General features: G+C 43.4%; 1 non-coding gene across 1 annotated transcript; it reads left to right on the forward strand.

Annotated features, from left to right (window-relative positions):
* Positions 1-4,665: 4,665 nt before the first annotated feature.
* Positions 4,666-4,750, forward strand: TRNAR-UCU (transfer RNA arginine (anticodon UCU)). Its single transcript is given in 2 exon segments — positions 4,666-4,702; positions 4,715-4,750. It is a non-coding gene; the product is annotated as a tRNA-Arg (tRNA).
* Positions 4,751-17,585: the final 12,835 nt, after the last annotated feature.

Below are 17,585 nucleotides of genomic sequence, written 5' to 3' on the forward strand. Positions count from 1 at the left end.
TTATACACTCACCTACCACTTTTTTAGGTACACCTTTCTAGTGCAGAGAACCCTACCATCTGAATGTCGCAGCAACCAGTCTGCCCATTCTCCCCTGACACAAGGCATTTTCATCCACACAACTGCCACTCACTGGATATTTTCTGTTTTGCGGACCATTCTCTGTAAACCCTAGAGATGGTTGTGCATGCAAATCCCAGTAGATCAGCAGTTTTTTAAATACTCAGACTAGCCCAGCTGGCACAACAGCCATGCCATGCTCAAAGTCATTCTGATGCTCGTTGTGAACCTCAGCAAGTTGTATTCACCACGTCTACATGCTTAAATGCATTGAGTTGCTGCCATGTGATTGGCTGATTAGCAATTTGTGTAACCAAGGAATTGAACAGGCGTACCTAATAAAGTGGCTGGTGAGTATGTACCTGTGGTTTCATAAATTGGTAAATATATAAATTATTTGCTTATTTACTGATTTTACGGCACAGCACAATTATTATACACTTGTAACGTGTGACCATTTTGTTGGATGCATGAAACACTTTTGATCTTTGTACCTGCACGTGCAATAGCAATATAATAAAATAGGTTATATTCATTACTACACAATGTAGATCTGTTTATACTCTTGTGGGTGTAACACCCTGCTATTATTCAGGCTGCAGGATGCTAAAAGATACACAAGGTGGCAGTGTCCTGCAACTCAGTGTCACACATCCTAGTGAAAAGCTTTATGGATTTTGTAGGCTGAACTGCACGACTTTGTTAGAAGGCTGCTAATTGGGGAACTACATTTCCTAGAAGAGCTGGCGTGTGCGTGGAGGCATATAAATGTAGAACCCTGGGAACAGAGGCAGGAAGTGAGCTGGTAAAGAGTAGGAAGGAAGGTGTGAGGAGAGAGCTGTGGGGAACACAGGAGGAACAGACCAGGCCCCAGAGAGAGAGATAGAGAGCGCAGAGATAGAGAGAGGATGGAACAGCTTACCACTGCCATTGCCAGAGAGTCTGGAGAACTACCCTGTCAGCCAGTAACCCGAAGTGCTGCAGTCAGGAACAAACTGTACAGGACGAACCGTGGAACCACTGAGGACCCCCCATCTACAGTGAAACCAACAGCAAATTAGATGATGCTGCAAATTGGGTGAGAAAGTCCCAATCTCCAGCCAATTAAGTTATCACTGACATTCTCTTGCATCAGCCACTCTCTATACAGTTACTGACATTGTTCACCAGTTGCACAAGTGGAGGCCTTGTTCACCCGGCCTATTAATATACACATCTTTAGCACATCATTAACATAATACAGTCATCAGAGCCTGCTGCAATGTCCGCCCTCTGCGGGCCAAGCCACACTATTGTTTCCTCTGCAATTGGCTGACATCCATCAAGGGACACCTGTCATTGTCACCATTGGCTACTGAAGCCTTAAGGGGGTACTGCCCAAGTTGAATACCACTTAAAGGGATAGAGCCTATGTTTGCAAAAATCCATCTGAGGGACTTCCATCTGTTGCAACCAAGGAGATCTGAATTCTTGTAGTGCACCAACTGGGCCCAAACAAGCGTGCAGAAGATCTTTCACTGTGGTTAAAGGGACTTTAGCCTTCTTAATTAAAGAGCTCCTTCTTCATCTCAGATTTGAACATTGTCATCAGCTTCTGAGGGCCCAAAGTAAGCCAGCCTTATTTCTTAGTAGGTCTCCTTTGCTCACTGGGGACAGAAACATCTCAGAGCTGAGGTCCTTGGTTAAATTCTAATGTGCAGGACATCCACTACTGTTTGAGATTTGTGCTGTATGTGTTGGCCTTTGCTTAAAGTTACTAAGAGTAATAACTTATTTTTAGAATTTTGTGCCTCTTTACTGTGCTTATACTCTACTCTAATACACACAAGTTAGAGTGAAATGATACTTTGTTTATGAGTCCATTTTCTGGTAATGTTGAGAGAGTTTACTCTGACCCAAAGTGTATGATAGTGTCAGCAGGGGTTGAGCTTTCAGAGTGGGGTCAAGAGTTACAGGGAGCCCGAAAATAACTCAGCGACCCTTAAGAAGGGAGTGCTACATGAGGTAAAGCTCTTCATGCTCTGAAGTACTGTGTGCTCGAATCACGTGTGGAGGGTGCTACGGTTTGGGTAAATTCCTGTGGTATTTGAGCTGGTGGTGCATTACAGTGAAGATACCCCTGCTAAAGTGGAAGGAGTGGTCCAAATATTCCTGAAGCCAGATGATGTGTGATCCTTGAGGGAGAAAAAAACACAAAAAAGAAAAGGGGTATTCTATGGTGACCCACCAGTATTTATTTATTTATATGTAAATCGGCAACTCCACAGATGTAATTACATAAAAAATCTTCCTAACAATTTTTATTAGCCATACATTAAAAGCACATAAGTATACAATTTATCGATAAAAAGAATAAACTGTTCACAATAGAATTACACTTGTCTGTATTTATTGAGGCGTTTTACGCCTCCTTCTGGCGTATCTACGCGTTACGTCACGATTGAAACCACGTGACTTCCTCAGGTATATCCTCAGGTATATCCTGAGGAAGTCACGTGGTGTCAATCGTGACATAACGCGTAGATACGCCAGAAGGTGGGGCCGAAGGAGTCCGCGTAGTGACATCATATCCGGCGTGGTCGCCATCTTGGTGCACCTCAAACAGTGTCCACACATGCAGTACACCCACAGTGTGGTGAAAACGCCGATTGATAACCGATACTATGTGAGTAAGCATTTTTATATTGAAAGGATTGTAATAAAGGGTTTTACACTATGTTGGATCTCTTTGCTTCACTGGGAATGTCTATGGAGTGATACTCGTCCGAGTAGGAGATATCATCTGGATATTCATCTACTAGAGGAGGAAAGAGTTGCAATACCCCAGCTAAAAAGGATTCCACCCTTCTGGAGGATCATAAAGAGGCATATCTAGCTCAATGGTCCTGAGGGGCCTGGGCAGGAAGGTAAGGGGGCACCCCTGTTATTGTGGATTCACACAAAGCACCTGCATGAAGAGTTTTTGAGTGTGGTGTGTTGATTCACCTATAAGGACACTTACCTATTGGGGACTCACTCATTTGTGATTGTATATACCATCAGGAGAGACCCCCTGTTATGCATGAGGTCTTGCAAGGGGTATTATATGGGTATTGTTTTTTCCACTTAATGCATGTTTATATTATGTTTTATGCATAGATATTTGTTAGCGCTGCACTACTATTAGATCTTATCCACTGCTGTATTTTTTGGTGCCTAGGTTGTGGCACTTGTGTGCTGGCTGCTTAGTGTGTGTTTTATGATTAATAGCGCAGAAGTTATTGATTTTCATTTTCCAAAATAAATTTTCCAGCTCTTGACAATCGGAGCTCTACCATATATGTGTATGTTATTTTTTTTTTACCTAAAACACACTGACACTAACTGACACTGATACCATTTCTTTTTAAATCCTGACCTTTGATCTTGACCTTTGACCCTGACCTTGACCCAAACACTTACCCTGGCACTGAACTAGATCAAACCTTCATCTATATATTTTTTCTTTAGTTTTTATTTTATATTTATTCATTTATCTTTTTTTTTTTTTTTTTTTACAAACATTTTTTCCCCTCTATGCTAGGAGTTAGAGAGATAAAATGTATCTCTCTCCTCCATTCATAGAGAGAAAAAAAACACAAAGGGGCTGGGCTGTACAGTGACTGATCACTGTGATAGCCAATCCGAGGCTATCACAGCGATCATGTGAGCCGGAATTGGGAGTCCCAGGTCCCAAACGTTAGAACGGGGCTCTCCGCAGTCTTTGTGCTGGGAGCATGCTGTGTGTCACGCTCCCAGCAGAACTGGGCTTTTCATGGGGCCCCTGTGTCCTTGCCCAAACTCAAAAAAGCCTATGAAAAAGGTGCCAGGGGCATCTCATGGGGCCCCCTACTGACCCCAGGCCCCCAATTGTGACTGAGTTTCCAAATGGTCAGTCTGCCCCTGGTAGTGAAACATCATTACATGTACATATCTCTCATATTAGAGATCGATGCCTATTGACTTCTGTAGCTGGACATATTCCTGAAATTGCAGGATCTTCTGGGGCAATTTTCCTGCCGCTGATCATTTTCCTTTCCTGCTGCCTATTTCATGACTGACAAGAAATGAGAGAATATCTAGACATTTTTACAGCTTTCTGTGTTGCTGTTATAAATACAATTTTTCTCATTTTTTGGTGCCTATCCATGGCAGAATACTGCTGATAGATTCTGCCCCTGTCTCCACCTACAGGACCAACTTGAATCTATAAAAGTGAATGAGTACCCTACCCCACCATTCTCCCTAACAATTTGTTGACCAAGGGAGGAAATGTATGCTGCCATGGATAGGAAAACTATGGTAAGTATTTAGACAATTTTCCAGTTTTTCTGGTATTATAGACAGAGGAGGTCTGGTTTTGTCACCCCCAGTCGAATAATTCAGGTAACTGTTCAATTAACTAATAAAGCACAGCTAAGTAATTAAAAAAAATGAAGGTTGCATAACTTAAAGAGGGAGGCTGATATACTTAATTCACTGTGCCCTGTAGAGTAATACGTTTCCTATAACAATAGTGACGTTTTTCACAACTTGCTCACAAGTCAAGTAAGTGGTAGAGGCGGTAACAGCAATAATGCTGCAGCTGGCTCTGTGGCGCAATGGATAGCGCATTGGACTTCTAGACTATGTAGTAATTCAAAGGTTGTGGGTTCGAGTCCCACCAGAGTCATATTTTGGTCACATCATTACATGGAAATTGCTCACTTGCTGAAAATCAGGATAAGCCTTCCAAAAAAGCTGGCATGTTGATGTCTTTACTTTGCATTGAAAAAGGAGCGAATCTGCAGACTAAAATCGGATCATAATATTGTGTCTGTGTCCGCCACTCTACATCATGGTGATTGACAGAACACCATACCCAGATTATGTGATCCTCCTATTGTATCACTGACACTGTTTTAGTTAAAGATTGAAATAATCTAATTAAAAATAACAAACCTATCTAAATAATTTAATTAATCACACCTATTAAAAGTAGTAATATAAGGCCCGCATTCAAACATTTGCTTTTTAATGAGAGCAACGGACTGAGTGAAAAACACATCACCAAATGTAATTTTATAGATAGAGCCTGTTTACATCTGTGAATTGCTGTGGAGCAAATTTTTTGAAAATAGGTCAGATCGGAAGTTAATAGAAATCCATGACAATGCACGCATGATGCATTTTTTTGCATTTTCAGTTCCTGATAACAAGTCTAAATAGTTTTTAATAGGTCAACATGAGAAAACAGCAGGTCCTGTTGTCTGTCTGCAGTAAATGGGTACACCCTTTTTCTCCTTTTACAGTCGTAATGCTTTTGCAATCATGCACAGGCAGCAGTGAAGAGTCTCACACATGACATAGTGGGAAATTTCTAAGGCTCATGCAAACAACCTGCATTTCATTCCAAAGACAAGCCACTATCAGCACATGTCCCTTTTGACATTGGGAAGACTGCATTGTCACTTATATTATCAGGGATGTGTCTGTGCCATGCAGATGGAATCTCTTTTACCTCGTCACACATTCTACCCTTTATGAAATCTCACACATACTTGTTCTGGAAACACACATGTACATCTAAATTTAAGTCAAAATCATCATGAACGTTGGTGTTTCATGTTAACAGGTCCTGCTGTATGCCCACCATAAAGGGGTATACCTCCTTCACCCTTTTACAGTCTTCACTCCCGTGTTATCTGCACAGGCAGCAGGGAAGAGACTCAAACCTGACATAGTGGAACAACCCTAAGGCCCAGATAACAAGGTCACACTTGATGCTGAGGACAAATCACCACCAGCAGATTCCCCCTTGTGACATTGGCAAGACTGCATTGACACTAATCAAGGACATGTCTGTGCCATTAAGATGGATTCTCTTTTAGCCCGTCACACATTCTACCCTTTATAAAATCTCAAACATGCTTGTTCTAGGAAAACACACATATACATATAAATTGAAGTTATAATCATTGTTAACAGGTCCTGCTGACTGCCCGCCATAAAGGAGTATACCTTCTTCCCCCTTATACAGTCGTCACGCTCGTGTAATCCGCACAGGCAGCAGGGATGAGACTCACACCTGACATATTACAACAACCCTAAAGCTCATCTCATAAGGTCACAGTTCATGCTGATGACAACTCACCACCAGCAGAGTCGCCCTTGTGACATTACAAGTCTGCATTGTCACTAATCAGGGACATGTCTGTGCCATGCAGATGGATTCTCTTTTAGCCTGTCACACATTCTACCCTTTATAAAATCTCAAACATACTTGTTCTCGAAAAATACACCTATACATATAAATTGAAGTCATAATCATCACGAACATTGATGTTTCAGGTTAACAGGTCCTGCTGACTGCCCGCCATAAAGGAGTGTACCTTCTTCCCCCTTATACAGTCGTCACGCTCGTTAAATCCGCACAGGCAGCAGGGAAGAGACTCACACCTGACATATTACAACAACTCTAAAGCTCATGTCACAAGGTCACAGTTGATGATGGTATGGGGAGGACAGTGTAAATGGCATGGGGGGTGGACAGTGTGACATGGAGGGAGGACAGTGTCAATGACATGGGGGGGGGCAGTGTCAGTGATGAGGGGCGGGGCTGTTTCAGTGCCATGGGGGGAGGACTGTATCAGAGAAATGGGGGAGAACAGTGTCAGCGACATGGGGGTAACACAGTGTCAGTGACATTGGGTGGGGGTGGGGCTGTGTCAGTAACATGGGGAGCACAGTGTCAGTGACATGGGGGGGGCAGTGTCAGTGACATGGGGAGGACAGTGTCAGTGACATGAGGGAGGACATTGTCAGTGATATGAGGGGGGCAGTGTCAGTGATATGGGGAGAATAGTGACATGGGGGGAGGACAGTATCAGAGACATGGGGGGACAGTGTCAATGACATCGGGTGGGGGTGGGGCAAAAAAAGCAATTCAACACATGTGGATTAACATGTAAAACACATGAAACTAATGAAATTGGAAATGCAAAGATGTGAACCTAGTCTAACAGCTAGTCTAGACATGCTATTGACATTAAAGGAAAACTCCTCTAAGACCCCATTAACACATTTGCATTTTAACATGTGCGACGAAATGAGCTAAAATGCATGTGTCATCATAAATAATAATAGAAGCACATTGTTACATGGGAATTCCTTTCAATTTGGAGTGAACACCTGCCCAATGGCAACTGCAGAGTTCCAGCTTCACATCATGGGGCCTGTAGAGGAGAATATAGGACATGTGGCACATAAATTCGCATGACCAGTGAACACTAATGCTGGGAGGGTTTCCTAATCCCACTGAGGTTCACACTGAAGCAATAATTTAACAGCTTTACCAAAGATTAAGTTACACAGTTTAATAGCACACATGAAATAGAGTCCTGCCCTAATCGACTGATGCAGATTGCCAGGCTCATAACTTCCAGGTAAGCAAAGTCCATTTGGCAAAAGTCCAGTGATGGTAGGTTCCTAGTCCAGCGAGAACCCTAGCAGGGTGACCTAGAAGGGAGCCACGTGCTCCATTAGGGCTACATGATCTAGTTGTAGGAGAAGCAGTTTGTATTTTGATTTAGTTGTCCCACTGTAGACAGTGTGAATATGATTTTTGCTAGGTAAAAGCATAGTTTGCAACTTGTAATCAGTGCAGTTGTGTTCTGCTAGTTAGGTGTGCTCAGTTTTGCGCATCTGCTGCCAGTCTGATTATTATTATTATACAGGATTTATATAGTGCCAGCAGTTTGCGCAGTGCTTTACAATATAAGGGAGACAGTACAATTACAATACATTTCAGTACAGAAGGAATAGGAGGGCCCTGCTCGTCTGATAGCTCCATCTGTGTCCAGAAAGTTTGTTTCAGGGGTCTAAACAGAGGAAGGGATTGAGGACATAGATTCCTCAGTTCCTTTCTCTGCAGCCTCAACTGCACAGATCAGTGAATAGGAAGTGATCTCTCTCAAACTGAAGCATAGTAAACACAAATTCTAGAACCGATTTACCTGCAGCACCGGAGAGAGAAGAAGACAAGCCAGTAGTGCTGCAAGGGGAGCCACAAGAGGATCAGTGTCAGCAATAAAGCATGACACTGATGAAAAACTCTTGCTTTATGTGTAACATATATATTATACAGTCTGATTGTTAATGGTTTACACAGGTAAGCTCAAGCTCTTTGTACAATTATCTGAGCATTTAGAAACATGACATTACTGGGTTTAGAACTTGCAATTACTACAGCCTGCTAGTATAGTAGAAATCAGTCTCCTTACTAAGTGTGCCACAGAAACATTTGCTTTGCAGCTGTGCTAAGGGCTTTCATTTCACACTATATCATTTAAGAATCAATAATTATAGCAGTAAATGTTGTAATGCTCTGTTTCAAACATCACTTTATTAAAAATAAACCTAACTTTTTTTCCTTAATATGTTGAAATGTTTGTTTCCATTTGAATTGATATACAAATGTCTGAGGTAGCCATCATATATACTGTATATATAAACATGTACAACTGCACATGTATTTCTTTATATATAGAGGAATGTAGAATAATAATGGAGCACATTATTGTGATGCAGTTTAGTCCACAAAAGCACCACAGTTTCCAGGGCACCCAATGCACCACATAAAGCTCTTTTCCATAGCTGCTAAACAAAAAAAAAAAAGTAGGTAATAAGTCCCATTTTAACAACATCATGCCTAGAAGGCCCAGGGAGAAGGTCAAAAGCAGCGGGCTAGCAGCATCTGTATCCGCAAAGCCAACGTGCTGTAGCATCCAGAGGCAGTGGAGGTGCTGTACATGTACAGTACACAGAGGAATTGGTGGAGTGGCTAACCAAGCCTTTACATTATTCTGAGCCTGGGAGACAGAGGAGGAGGATGACAAAATTATTAGGAGTGTCTATAGAGTTTTGTTATGCCTTCTCAATTAGAGGTACCCATGACATTGCCTCATAACTGGCATAGAGGAGTCAGCTGAGTTATTTCAGCATGATATCAGCCACTTAATGCAAGAGGATAAGTAGTAACTGAGGTTAAGAAGGAAAGCAATAGGAGCATGGAGGAAGGTGACAACAGGCTTGGTAAACCAACTGGCACATACTATATGTTCCTTTAGCTGTAGTCTACTCAGGGACGTATTTACCACAAGGCAAACAAGGCATTTGCATAGGGCAGCATTTTTTAGGGGGCAGCAGTATTTTTCAGGGGGGCAGCGCTGTCTCCCGAAAGAATGAAAGGAAGAAGGGACACATGCAGTATGGAGACCAGGTGGGATCTGAGAGAGGCTGCGGGCTGCTTGATGGTGTATGCAGAGCCTGACTCTTGTTCTCGGGAATGTCTGGAGCTGTGAAGGTGAGTGTCTTATCTCTTGTTGGGGTGGGGGTTGCCAGTGTATGGGGGCGGTAGTAATGGAAAGCTCTCTCGGATGGGGGTGGGGGGGACTGGGGTGTTGTTGGTCAATGGGGGGAGCCAATTTTTGTAACCTAAATACACCACTGAGTCTACTGCCAGGTTGGCTCCAATAATTGGGAGATGAGAAGGGTACCAAATATAGCGGAGGAGAAAAGTGAAAGAGAGATACAACATCAGCAAGGCAGGATGTCATTGACAGGCAGGTGACAGAGGAGTGGAAGAAGCAGTCATCTTATTCCACTGGATGATAGAACTCCATGGGGCAGGGCACTGGTGTCCCCTGGCCCACTCCCAAAGATTCAACTATGCACAGCAGTTGCAATGTGTGGCTCTGTGGTGCAATGGATAGTGCATTAGACTTGTGTGTACTAATTCCAAAGTTGTGGGTTTGAGTCCCACCAGAGTTGCTTTTTAGTAACACATAAGTGCCTTGCAGCGCAGGAAATGCACATTTCTGTTAGCGTTTCCTGCATTGCACAGGAACATGCTGCCCTCTGATAGACAAGTGGGGGTACCATTAATTGTTAATGGCACCCAAGTGACTCTAACAAAGCGTGCATGTTTGTGGCCAACAAACATTGATGGAGCATGAATTTAAAAGTTGTGCCTGCAGTACTTTTTGTGCTTTCCCATACGGTTACCAGCCTATTAAAATGAATGGGCTGTCAATAAATTGCCACTCGGGAATGCACAAAACTGCAGGTCAAGTACTGTCATAGGCCAAGCAGTAATCTCTGTGGTGCACTGGTTTTCTAGCCATCGTAACTCAAAGGTTGTAGGCCTGAGCCACAGTTTAGTCAAATACCAATACCAAAATCATAGTATCAGTACATGACTAAATGCAAACCTCTCTCTCATAAAAAAGCAGGAGAGTCATTCACTAAACTGATTCAACTTGCTGACACTTTAATTTGTTGAACTTGTAAAAGTTGGCATAGGGGAGACAACACGTCCAAAGAAAATTTATATACAGAGAAAATACATAGCACACCTTGTTTAAAATGGCCTAGAACTCCAAAGTGAAGCATTAAATAGTTTAGGTAAACCACTGCCAAAGGTCATAGGCCAGTAATCCGGCTCTATGATGCAATGCATTGGACTTCTGGAGAGTGTAAAAGAGTGAAATATTTCTGGCTTTGAAATAACGTGCAAGTCTTTACAACATTTTTGGCTACTGTCCTTGAAATATCAGTCTGTTATTTCTTGAAAAAATTTACTTATCTCTCCCTTTTCCATTGCTGCCCCTGACCCCAGTATACAGTATATTCTTACATATTCTGACAGTTGTTTGGCTGTTGTCTCTGAAACATAGCACTGTAATTTTTTTTAGCTTGCTCTAATAACTAACTAATTTCTAAATTGTGGTTTTGTGGTTTTGAGTAGAGATGAGCGAATTATTCAAAAATTCGATTCGGCTGATTCGGCGAATTCGCGGAATAAATTTGATTCGAGTCGAATATATTCGCTGCGAATTTAACTTATAAAAAGGGTGTTTCTAGGCTTCAGAGAGCCTTTATATTAGTGCAGAACACTGTACCTTTAATTTAAATGCCCTTGGAGTCTGCTGGGGAAGAGAAATAATACTGTCAGTCAGTATGACATGCAGATGAGTGCCGTCGATCTTAGAATCGCCGCACACTTCACTCATTTGGGCAGTCACGGGGCCAAAACCAGAGTGTGGAGCCACAGTGTGGCGGTGGAGGCAGCAGCAATGGGAGGCCATACAGCACCCTATGAAAAAATGTAACACACCAGCAGTGTGAGGAGACCTGAAAGTGGCACATGGCAGAGTGTGGCGATGGAGACAGCAGCAATGGGAGGCCGTACAGGGACCCATGACACACTCTGGACCTGGCAGCAGCATGAGGAGGCAGTACAGGGGCCCATGACAGATTACGGGCCTGGCAGCAGCATGAGGAGTCGGTACGGGGGCCCATGGCAGATTACAGGCCTGGCAGCAGCAATGGGAGGCCATACAGCACCCTATGACAAAATGGAACCCACCAGCAGTGTGAGGAGACCTGAAAGTGGCACATGGCAGAGTGTGGCGATGGAGACAGCAGCAATGGGAGGCCGTACAGGGACCCATGACACACTCTGGACCTGGCAGCAGCATGAGGAGGCGGTACAGGGGCCCATGACAGATTACGGGCCTGGCAGCAGCATGAGGAGTCGGTACGGGGGCCCATGGCAGATTACGGGCCTGGCAGCAGCAATGGGAGGCCCGTAATCTGCCAGCACCCTATGACAAAATGGAACCCACCAGCAGTGTGAGGAGACCTGAAAGTGGCACATGGCAGAGTGTGGCGATGGAGACAGCAGCAATGGGAGGCCGTACAGGGACCCATGACACACTCTGGACCTGGCAGCAGCATGAGGAGGCGGTACAGGGGCCCATGACAGATTACGGGCCTGGCAGCAGCATGAGGAGTCGGTACGGGGGCCCATGGCAGATTACGGGCCTGGCAGATGACGACGAGGCTGCCAAGTGCGATCAGCCTCATCATCATCAATTAGGGTCTCCGCCTCACTACTAGCCCCCTCGGCTGCGTGTGGGTCAGGAGACAGACCTGTCTCTAGACCGGCTACCGAGCCACTCTCCTCGCCAGTACTTCTTCGTCTGGCTGCTGAAGAGGCGGATGTCTCCCCCCGTTCCTGACCGCCCTCTGTTAGCTCTTCCTCACTGTACAGTGGGGCTGAGCCCACAGCATGCGATACTTCGCTTGGTGAGGGAACACCAAAGGACAGGGGCAGGTAGAGGACACGTGATTTCAGTGGGCTTGCTCCCGGGCCATGCCAACTAACGGTTGTGTCTGACGTACCCACCGACCGTTGGCTGTAGGTGTCAGAGGTGACCTGGGAAGAGGAAGACGACCGAGCCAACCAATCGATGACGGCAGGGTTGTCGGTGGAGACACGACCGCTGGATGACACCGGGAGCACTGGCCTCTGGCTGCGACTAGTGCTGCCTCGACCCCTTCCTCTGCTGCCACGTCTGCTCGCTCCTGAAACATTGCCTCCTCTGCCACTCCTCTTCGTGTTGTCTGACATACTCTTTAATTCAACGATTCTGTGTCCCTGAGTAACGATTCTGTGTCCCTGAGTAACAATTCTGTGTCCCTGAGTAACGATTCTGTGTCCCTGAGTAACGATTCTGTGTCCCTGAGTAACGATTCTGTGTCCCTCAGTAACAATTCTGTGTCCCTGAGTAACGATTCTGTGTCCCTGAGTAACAATTCTGTGTCCCTGAGTAACGATTCTGTGTCCCTGAGTAACGATTCTGTGTCCCTCAGTAACAATTCTGTGTCCCTGAGTAACAATTCTGTGTCCCTGAGTAACAATTCTGTGTACCTGAGTAACGATTCTGTGTCCCTCAGTAACGATTCTGTGTCCCTGAGTAACAATTCTGTGTCCCTGAGTAACAATTCTGTGTCTGTCCCTGAGTAACAATTCTGTGTCCCTCAGTAACAATTCTGTGTCCCTGAGTAACAATTCTGTGTCCCTCAGTAACGCTTCTGTGTCCCTCAGTAACGATTCTGTGTCCCTGAGTAACAATTCTGTGTCCCCGAGTAACAATTCTGTATCCCTGAGTAACAATTCTGTGTCCCTGAGTAACAATTCTGTGTCCCTCAGTAACGATTCTGTGTCCCTCAGTAACAATTCTGTGTCCCTGAGTAACAATTCTGTGTCCCTGAGTAACAATTCTGTGTCTGTCCCTGAGTAACAATTCTGTGTCCCTGAGTAACAATTCTGTGTCCCTGAGTAACGATTCTGTGTCCCTCAGTAACAATTCTGTGTCCCTGAGTAACAATTCTGTGTCCCTGAGTAACAATTCTGTGTCTGTCCCTGAGTAACAATTCTGTGTCCCTGAGTAACAATTCTGTGTCCCTCAGTAACGATTCTGTGTCCCTCAGTAACGATTCTGTGTCCCTGAGTAACAATTCTGTGTCCCTGAGTAACAATTCTGTGTCTGTCCCTGAGTAACAATTCTGTGTCCCTGAGTAACAATTCTGTGTCCCTCAGTAATGATTCTGTGTCCCTGAGTAATGATTCTGTGTCCCTGTGTAACGATTCTGTGTCCCTGAGTAACGATTCTGTGTCCCTCAGTAACGATTCTGTGTCCCTGAGTAACAATTCTGTGTCCCTGAGTAACAATTCTGTGTCCCTGAGTAACGATTCTGTGTCCCTGAGTAACAATTCTGTGTCCCTGAGTAACAATTCTGTGTCTGTCCCTGAGTAACAATTCTGTGTCCCTGAGTAACAATTCTGTGTCCCTGAGTAACAATTCTGTGTCCCTCAGTAACAATTCTGTGTCCCTGAGTAACAATTCTGTGTCTGTCCCTGAGTAACAATTCTGTGTCCCTGAGTAACAATTCTGTGTCCCTGAGTAACAATTCTGTGTCCCTCAGTAACGATTCTGTGTCCCTCAGTAACAATTCTGTGTCCCTGAGTAAAAATTCTGTGTCCCTGAGTAACAATTCTGTGTCTGTCCCTGAGTAACAATTCTGTGTCCCTGAGTAACAATTCTGTGTCCCTGAGTAACGATTCTGTGTCCCTAAGTAACGATTCTGTGTCCCTAAGTAACGATTCTGTGGCCCTAAAGTCTCTCTGGCCCTAACTCTGTCCCTAATACAGACAGGTCTGTCTCTCTTGAATGACCGGAGGCTAATGGAGAATTGTAAGATGGCCGCAATTTATAGCTCCACCATTACACAGTGCTGGCTGGCTGGCTGCTGATTGGCTAATGCGATCACATGTCATGAATGAATGCATTATGGGTCAGCGCGCCTTGTCTGCGCGCCTTCCCAGAGATCCCCGCTCCGTCGCCACACATGTCGCCGCCATTTTTGGGAAAATTCGATTCGTGCATCCGAAGTTTGCTAATTTTCGGATTCGGCGCGAATCGAATTTTTCCTGATCTTCGAAACGAATTCCACTTCGCCATGTTCGATTCGCTCATCTCTAGTTTTGAGGGGTTTTGGTGCACCCTTGGTTGACATTTTGTTAAACTTTGTACCCAATACAGTGTGATACTGAAAAGAAGATCACAAGCTAACAGTTTTTGACACTGTTTTGCAATATTGACAGCATTACCTTTATTTTTTTCATAACATATATGTTGCAATAAATGTTAGTTATATTGTTCCTGCTACTTGTAGCACTCTGTTCAGAAGAAGTTGGCTAATCTGAAGAGGAGTATGCTAACTAGACTTTTCAATTTGCATTCATTAAAGACTTTAATATAAGGAGTGTTTAAGTCAAATTGAGACTTTTAATGTTATACAGGTATAAAAAGGATCCTAGCGCCACACAGTAGTAAGCGACAAGTGTGTCCTATAACTGATAGGTGGTGCACATTTTGTGGGCCAGTCCAGAGACCGTTAAGATGGCAGACAACAGTTTTAGTGCGTGCATGGAAAAGCGTGTGGTGATGAAGTTCCTACTGAATGAAGGCGTAAAACCTGCAGATATCTACAGAAGACTTCAAGCACAGTAATGTGGTGAGATGATCAACCTCAGTAAGACATTAAGGCTCCGTTCACACCAATGTGTTTTTTAGTACTTTTTGCAGAACGCACTACAGTCCATGTAACATGGTTTCCAATGGAACATGTTCACATCTATGCTTTTTTGAGCTGCTGCGTTTTTGGAAAGGGTCAGGGACTTTTTAAAAGCAAAAAGCATCTTTTTTGCTGCAGTAAAGTTTAATGGAGAAGCTGCTGAAATGCATGGTAGTGCGTTTTTGCCAAATTTTTGCTGCATTTTTAATTTACCCAGCAACAAAAAAAAAATTCCACTTTAACAAAAAAAAAAAAAAAAGCTGAACAAAATGCAGTAAAAAAAGTGTAGAAAAATGGAAAACAACCTGCAAAAAGGACTGGTGTAGGTATCAAACACAAAATACATATATGTGAACCAAACCTTAAATGGTGTAAAGATTTCAAAGATAGCTGTACATCCGTCAGTGACGATCCAGGCAATGGTGATTCCCAGCCCACAGCAGTCATTCCTGTGAACATTCAGAGTGTGGACCACCTAATCCTGAATAATCAATGCATAACCTGTTGTGAAACTGCACAAGAGACACATTTTTCTGTAGTCAGTATTTCAGCACTGATGACAAAGTGCAGCAGGCTGTCCTAGGATGGTTCAGGCATACTGACAAATCTTTCTATGCCAAAGCTTTCCAGCCATTTGTGTATAAATGTAGCAAGGGAGTATGTTGAAAAATAAATGCAGTTTCCACTCCTTGAAATGTGTTCTTTTATTACATAAACTCAAAAGTCCCGTTTTGATTTGAACACCCTTCGTAATAATTACAGAGAAAGGGAGGGGATTTTGAAAAGTATTGGCCTATTCTTTTAAAGGATAGAGCTTGGTTCTTGCTTACCCAAGAAACCTAGGATTATATACACTGTTAAAGTTAAAGTTGGTCCCTTAATCCTGTGGAAAAAAAAGTGACCTTTCTGGAAAGACTAGAAATTCTGAGGACCCTCTGCACACTGGTATATACCCTTTCAAGCAGACTATGCAATAAATAGGGATATTTTGTTCACACAATGTGGTTACACCCCTTTAGCACCTGATGGATAAATGCATGCACTAGCTGTTGGGATTTGAGCACAGGGATCTCTTGTTTGCTTTCTGGAAAGACTTCTCTACATGTGGCAGATGCGCTGCTTGTAGAACATTGATAAACCATCCAAGGAAAAGAGAGATATAAGATAAGTCTTTTATTACTGAAAATATTTCGAAAATTGAGAAATTTATTTCATGTGATACCAAACATGACCTGCTTGCTTGAGTGCCCATATGGTCTCCAGTATGTAGGTCGCACACTTAGGTCATTTATAAGGATTGGCGAACACAATAATAATATAAAATAAGGGTTTGATAAACAGAGCATTTTAATGTACTTTTAAAAGGTACATCAGATTTAAATATTGCAGAATTTATAGGTATTTCGCCACTGAAGGGGGACAAATATAGGAAACAAATATCAAAGTATGAAAGTTGATTTTTAATTGAGTATAATAAGCCCTAGTGGTTTAAATATAGATCTTGATTGAAACAGTTTTTTAACCAGATTTCTAAGGCTATTTATGGGGCTTCATGTCTTAGGGATGCTGGTTTCTGAGTGAATTCTTGTTTTTATGCTGTGATATTAATGTAATACTAGGGGTATTTGTAAAACATTTGGTAGTTCCAGATGGACACTGTCATAAGTTAATTGTAGGGGGTGGTATATGATTTGGTATTCCTTAGCATTGATTGTATAGCTTAATTAGTGATCACAATGCAGCCATATAGTGCATAGAGCTTCACAGAGAACTTACTTCTCCTGATGAAGATGTTTGAACAAAACACATTGGGTGAAGCTGGTACCTTTTGACATCCTCATCCAATGCAAATATAGCATGTGCATAGTTGAAACTAGGGGGTGGTACAGACAATTTTTTTATACAACATTAATGTTGTCATATTTGTGCTAGGAAACTTCACATAATCCTGAAAGTGTGTGTGTTTTTTGGGGGGTTTATTACTAGAGATGAGCGAATCGAAGTAGGCGAAGTGGAATTCGTTTCGAATATTAGGAAAATTTCGATTCGCGTCGAATCCGAAAATAAGCAGACTTCGGATGCGCGAATCGAAATTTTTCCTAAAATGGCGGCGACATGTGCGGCAACGGAGCGGGGATGTCTGGGAAGGCGCGCAGACAAGGCGCGCTGACCCATAATGCATTCATTCATGACATGTGATCGCATTAGCCAATCAGCAGCCAGCCAGCCAGCACAGTGTAATGGTCGAGCTATAAATAGCGGCCATTTTAGAATTCTCCATTTGCCTCCAGTCATTCAACAGAGGCAGACCTGGCTGTATGCAGGGAGAGAGTTAGGGACACAGAAACGTTACTTAGGGACAGAGAAACGTTAGTTAGGGCCACAGAATCGTTACTTAGGGCCACAGAAACGTTTACTTAGGGCCACAGAATCGTTAGTTAGGGCCACAGAAACGTTACTTAGGGACACAGAATTGTTACTCAGGGACAGACAGAATTGTTACTGAGGGATACAGAATTGTTACTGAGGGCCACAGAATCGTT

The sequence above is a fragment of the Staurois parvus genome, unplaced genomic scaffold, assembly GCF_062004578.1.
Source record: "Staurois parvus isolate SC_StPar_1 unplaced genomic scaffold, SC_StPar_1.0 ptg000886l, whole genome shotgun sequence".
Classification (NCBI taxonomy): Eukaryota; Metazoa; Chordata; class Amphibia; order Anura; family Ranidae; genus Staurois; species Staurois parvus.